The sequence below is a fragment of the Adiantum capillus-veneris genome, chromosome 17, assembly GCF_014529385.1.
Source record: "Adiantum capillus-veneris isolate H3 chromosome 17, ASM1452938v2, whole genome shotgun sequence".
Lineage (NCBI taxonomy): Eukaryota > Viridiplantae > Streptophyta > Polypodiopsida > Polypodiales > Pteridaceae > Adiantum > Adiantum capillus-veneris.
This window is the reverse complement of record NC_140947.1, coordinates 52,263,901-52,270,163: the sequence shown is the minus strand read 5'-3', so window position 1 is coordinate 52,270,163 and position 6,263 is coordinate 52,263,901. Positions and strand designations below refer to the sequence as shown.

General features: G+C 41.3%; 1 pseudogene; it reads right to left on the bottom strand.

Moving 5' to 3' along the window:
• Positions 1 to 261: 261 nt before the first annotated feature.
• On the bottom strand, positions 262 to 861 carry LOC147437249 (uncharacterized; annotated as a pseudogene).
• Between the last annotated feature and the right edge of the window lie 5,402 nt (positions 862 to 6,263).

The window sequence follows — 6,263 nt, the reverse complement described above, 5'->3', positions numbered from 1 at the left end:
CATGGATCAAGACAAAACTTCACTCAAGCTTATAATTTTATTAATTTCAAAGATACATCGAGACATGCAATGTACGTGGCTAAGATAGCCTTTTTAAAAGCTCATTGAAAGCATCTTGACGTAGGCTCCTTAAAGGTGGTTTCTCACCAATGCGTGATACAATATCTTCCTTGACCAAGGCAAAGGCCGCAATATCCTAAAAGGCCCCCATATAGATTGTTGCCTCTATGTTTACAAGAATACATTTGTCGGCATTTAGGGCTATAGGAAACTTGGCCAAAATAGAGCTAAGTGCTCTACACTTGTACATCTCAGTTGATGCATAGTCCGTATATTTGTTGTGGATGAACCGGATCATGTCTTCATTGAATCTTGGGAGATAATGCCATAGGGCAGCGTCCTTTGAGTCACCCTCCACACAAGATCCACCTCTCCATTGCGAAAACCAATCCATCTCCAAAGCAGACTACAAGGAAACAATGTCGGATTATGGTTCTAAGAAACAACAATGAGAATTAAGAAGAATGCAGTACTTACTAATGTTGCATCATCTTCCTCGCAAAGGTTCTGGTTGGTTATGTCAATTGTGCCAAGATCAGTGCACTCCGAGCACATGAGACGTTTGTGGGGAGAGAAGCTACTCTTGGGAACACTCTTGTAGAAATATTTCTCTTCATCAATGGTTTCTACAGCTACTGCCACAAGGGAATCCATGGAATTATGTCCATCTAGCAAGGCTAGCGTGTTGATGGGGGGAGCAAAGGAGTAGTCCACTTAGTACTCGGTCTTCTGACTTGGATTCTCTGTATCATGAACCCCAACATATATTGCAAGAATAGAGAGGGCTTCATCCTGATGCATTTCAAGGGACTGGGTAATGTCATCAATGAAAAGAAATTATTGACCGTCCACTATAATTGGATGCAAGGTGCCCAAGACCAACTCTGGATCTCATCTTGACATCCTCCCCTTTTAGGTCTTGGTCAACTTCTTCCAAAGGAGGATCTCCTTGAAGACATAGGAGGGCCAGCAAAGCCTCTTCTTGGCTAGACATCCTCTCCTCTTTGGGATCCACCTCCTTTACAAGTAGCCTCAAAGACGTCTTGTTATGGTCACTTGCTTTACCTTTTCCCTTGCTGTTTTCAATTTCCTCCATCACCATCATAACGACCGCCATGTCCCACCTCATAAATCCCATGCCGATGTTCCCCATGCCCAGGTCTATGAGGTTGTCCTCCTCTTCCTCTCGGTAGTGATCCTTGGTAAGCCCTTTGATCACCCTACCCAATCTAAAACGGAAACTACTATCTTCTTCGAAGGTGTGCTTGACGAGATCAACTAGCACCCACAAAACTTCTTCATCTTCAAAATTGATGGAGCACTTTGCTATATGTGTCTCCATGTAGGATGTAAGCACTTCAAATGCATTAGCATGCACTTTGATGGTAGCCTCCATGTCGGTGGATACCTGGAACATGGTGCTAAGCTTCTCCATCGTGTGTCCTAGGTCATGCGCAAGGAGTTGGGCAACGAGGGCTTGATTAGCAATAGCCATTCTTAGAAGTGGAGTGCAAGGGACAATGGCACGTGCTTGGGGATGGATAGAGCAAGGAAGCAGTGGAGAAGGTGAGAGAAGCTCAAAAACAAGAAAGTGACTTTAAAATGGGCCTTGCAAGTCACTTATAAAGGAGACAATTAAAAATAGGACTCTTTTATAAAAATTAAAAATTTAGCCAGTGATTAAAATTTAAACGTTCTTTTCCGTAGAAATCCCGAGTTATAATGCATAGTATTGCCATCCAAACACCACAATTTGAAACACCGTAACTTCACCACCCACCACGACTCTAAAGTCACTTAACGCTTCTAAAATTGAAAAGTAGACATTCTTGGATCACAAAATTAAACAAAAATGTATCGTGTTAATATGAGAGTATTACATTGCAACAGTAGTTGCTTGCTTGATATGGATACATCTAGGGAAGGGGATGCTCTTACAAAGAAAGACCCTCTCCTTTCTCTTATGCAGAGGGTTGCCACCAATTACAAACGTGTAGTCCATCTTGAACTCACACCTAAGCGCCACGTAAGCTTTATGGTTAGAGAGCTTTAGCTTAAAAGGCTTTAGGCTTTAGGAAACTTCAACTTGCAAAGATTTATGGGTAAGGGAGCTTCAGCTTGCACAGTGCAAGAAGCTTTGTTGTCGGGCAGATTCGCTGCTCGCAGTTGCTAGCAAAGTGAGAACTAGGCCAACAAACAAGATGTCAACCAAGGACGAAGCTTGACCCGTAGGCGCATGGAAACAAATGGATGGGTGTCAATCATCTACTTGACCTTCTATGTACAATCACTAACAAGAAAAACCAACTTAAAGCACACTATGTATGCACAAAGCTATCTTACCTACGATGGCTACATTCTCCAAAACAAGACCTAAAGTTGTCAGACTGTCACAAAATTCAAAGGATGGCCTCTACACACCTAAAGGACACTACCCTAAAGTCTCTAACCCAACTCACTACCTGTAAACACTTGGTGCAAAAAAAGTATAGTAGACAGGCCAAAAATTACAAGTCACCAATTCTCGACGTGTTTAAGCCTAATGTGTAGTTCTACTCACCGTGAATGCAATGACATATAGAAATCTCTAATTGTATTCATGGTTAGAGAGAAAACTCACCTTGAATCTTGTGGGAGAGCTCTTTGCAAAGTGATCGAATCCGTGCAAGCTTGGTATCAGATCGTAGCTCTCGTTGTCACTAACACAAGTGTGAAGATGCCTTTGCAGTGTAGCATTTGTAGCATGCATAGAGAGTAGAAGAACATCACTCACTCTCTCACACAAAACACATCACATACTTAGTTGAGCTCAAAAGTTGATTAATTCAAAATTTGCCTTTAGGGTTACAAAAATTGGCTTCTATACCTCAGCCTTGGAGGTTTTAAATTATCAAAATCATCTTCTACTTTCTACCATGGATTTGGTTAATCCTCTTATTTAGTATATTACAATTTGGAAACTCAATTGAGTCTCAAAAAACAATTACATTGAGTTTGATGGAATAAATAATACAAAATTGGGCTTTTCTCATGTTCATTGGTTAACACTCGCCCCCTCCGCATCCATGTCGTCCCTTGACATGACAGGTTTTTGTCTTTTGAATCTTCTGGTCCATGTGTCCTGATGTAGTGGTCTTCAATTGTTTGCATCAATGGAAACCTTGTGGCTTTAGTAGATTTAAGTATGATTTGTCTCTATTGTTGCCCAAGATGACTGTAGGACCGAAAATCTTGTTGTTGTAAGTGAAAAATCCGGTGTGGAAGGCTTCCTCAAAGTCTTGCATGTGATAGCTTGGCAAGAACATCACCCTTTGATAAACCAGATGTAACACCTCCGGGGATGGCTATTTTGACAAATCATACGTCATTTTGGTGACAGTGTCGTTGGTTGATAGTATGTGGAGACCGTTGCTTTAGACGGCGCAAACACTTTGAGGCAAGCCAGGAGGGTTTTGCATATTTTCTTGATCATTACACACGTCAAGTCAGGAGATCCAATGAACATCTTAATGGTGCCCTTTAGGGTTTTCACCATATAAGATACACGTATTCTCTCTCATTCCCTGGGTGGTAGCATTGAAGAAGAGTCTGGAGTGGTTTGTGATTGAGCGTATGTGAGGTACTTGACAAAATAGGGTGTCATCCCTTATGATTTTTGGGGCTTCTGCCAAGTACTTCAAAAATACGGGGTACTTGAGGAGACACCCTTTTCTCCACTTTGGCTAAGAGTCCACAATCCTCTTTGTAATTTCTGGGTCCTTGACATCCCCTTCATATACTGGCTCTATTCCTTTTGCCTTCAACTCTCTTATTTATGGTAAGAATTTCATACTTCAAGAAAGGGTAGCGGAGTGATGGTTGCATCCACTCTTTCCTAAGCACATTTGTGGCCAGCCCTTGGACTCCAACTCAGTGGATCATCCTCTTTTCCCATTCCAAGGCTACCTTATGATCTTCTGTTGTGGCTTGTTCAATCAAAGTTTGGAGGCATGCCTCCTCCTCTGCCGTCAGTGGTTGTTCTTCTTCTCCTTGTGTATGTAAGTGTTTCTCTAGGTGATATAGAGCTTCTGCACCTTCAAGGAACTCCATGAGCTCATGTTGTGCATTGATGCCGAGGACACTAGGCCCTGGCTCCATCTGTTATGATCTTGCTTCTTCTACTTCTTGTTGGAGCCTTAATAATTGTTGTTGTGCCAAGATGTCCTTCTTTGTGGACTCTTTTGCTTGATCTACTAACAGCTCTTGTAGATTTTCTAGCTGGAGTTTTAGTTGTTCATTCTCTCTTTGTAGTTCTTGTTGTGGCTGGCTAACAATCTCTCTTTTGTGGATAGGGAACCGTCTGCCATATGCATTCTTTGTCTTTGTTCTAGCTGTAATTCCTTATGTAGTGCAACGACTTGAGCCTCTAAGGCTTGTATAGCCTGGCTATGTGCTCCTGTACTTGCTCTTCCACCCCTTGGGGTTTCTCTGAGCCTCTTTATCATCAAATCTTGGAGCTCTAACTTGGATTTTAGCTCCATTACCTTGTGTTTAGCTGCCTCCATCTCATCCTCCATCTTTACCTTCTCTTCATATTGAGGGACGTTTTCTTCAAATTTTGCTCCACCTCTCTCTTGGTATGCACTTGATGCATGAAAATCACAAAAAAAGCTATGTATTTATTTTTCACATAGCTATGGTTTTGACACATTTGGATCTCAAAATAAGGAGAGGTCAGAACAAACCCTATGAAAAGAAAAAAAATCATTGGATGCTAATTCTAGTGTGACGGTCACTACAGGTAAAGAGTAAAAGTCAAAAGTGAAAGGGAGGAGGATCTTATGCATTATTGAGTTGGAGTCAACAAAATATTATCAAATTCAAGCATACTTCACTTGTGGACACAAGGCTTGCACATGAAGTCAAGAAAGGACCACTTGGAAGACTTTTGGAAGGAAAAGACGGACAAATATTTTTGTGGGATTTTTCTCTACTTTTTTCATTCTATATTGAAAAAAGTTTTCAACAGCAAAGTTGTAGGCGTTGAGCTGATCTTTTGGTTGCTATTTTTTTTATAATTTTTGGAGCTACGGATTGGGAGTATAGCCAAAATGGTGGAGCCTATCTGTCCACTTGGGAAGAAGTCATGGTTATCCAACTACACACACCAATTTCTTATAGGTTTCTCTCCATTATTGTTGTATTTTCTCTTATTTTATCAAGATTCTCTTGGAATTAAGCTATAGAAGGTGGCATGGAAACAAAGCTCGCGATGATGAAGGAAATTAGAAGGAAATTGGTCAATAAGCAGGGCACACGAAGCTCTCTCATTGGGGGAATGCCTCTAACTAAGGTTACTCCTCTATAATAACTCCTCTTGCTCATAATCTCTTCCCTAAAAACTCTCTTGGCCTATAGAATGAGGCCTTCTCTTTTGTAAAATGAGACTACACGACACTAGACACACATAAACACATACTCACACACCTACACATACACACACTTGTGCTACATGCTAGTAGCATGAACCCTAATCACATAATCACAATACCATCACCATGCACAAAATGAGAACCATATCTCCACACACTTGTAATGAAGGATTGAAGGCATGATTTCAAGAAGAAGAATGAAGGCTACACTCATGATATTCCTCGCCATCAACTCCCATCCTTCCATTGTGCTTCATACGGTCTTGTCCCCTTCTCATCTTCTCTCCCTATGCTACCTATTGTATTCATCTTTTGCAAGCAGTCAACACACTCCATCTTGGTGCCATTCCTTTTTGTCTTTTGGGATATACTTCATTGTGAGTATGTTTTATTCTTGTTTCTTTCCATTTTTCTTATGTTGAGGTGTGCGGATTTGCCACCATACACACACTCTCTCTCTCTCTCTCTTCCTCTCATATTCCTATCATCTTTCTACTTGCACCTTAAGGTGTGCGGATTTGCCACCTATGGTATGAGAAATGAGCATATTATCTTCCTTACTACATGTACGAGTAGCAAGCCCATTCTCATTCACTCACCATTCCTCTCATCTTGTTTTTTGACCACCCCATCCCACACTTCGGTGTGGATCTTGAAATTGTTTTCCATGGCTTGTTTGATTGTGTATATGTATGCGTCCTAGCCGCATATCTTGCTAGGTGGTGCCCCTATTGTGTACCTTCCATGATGAGGCCATTGTGCATAGTCTTGGTGTAGAGGTCACTGGGTTTG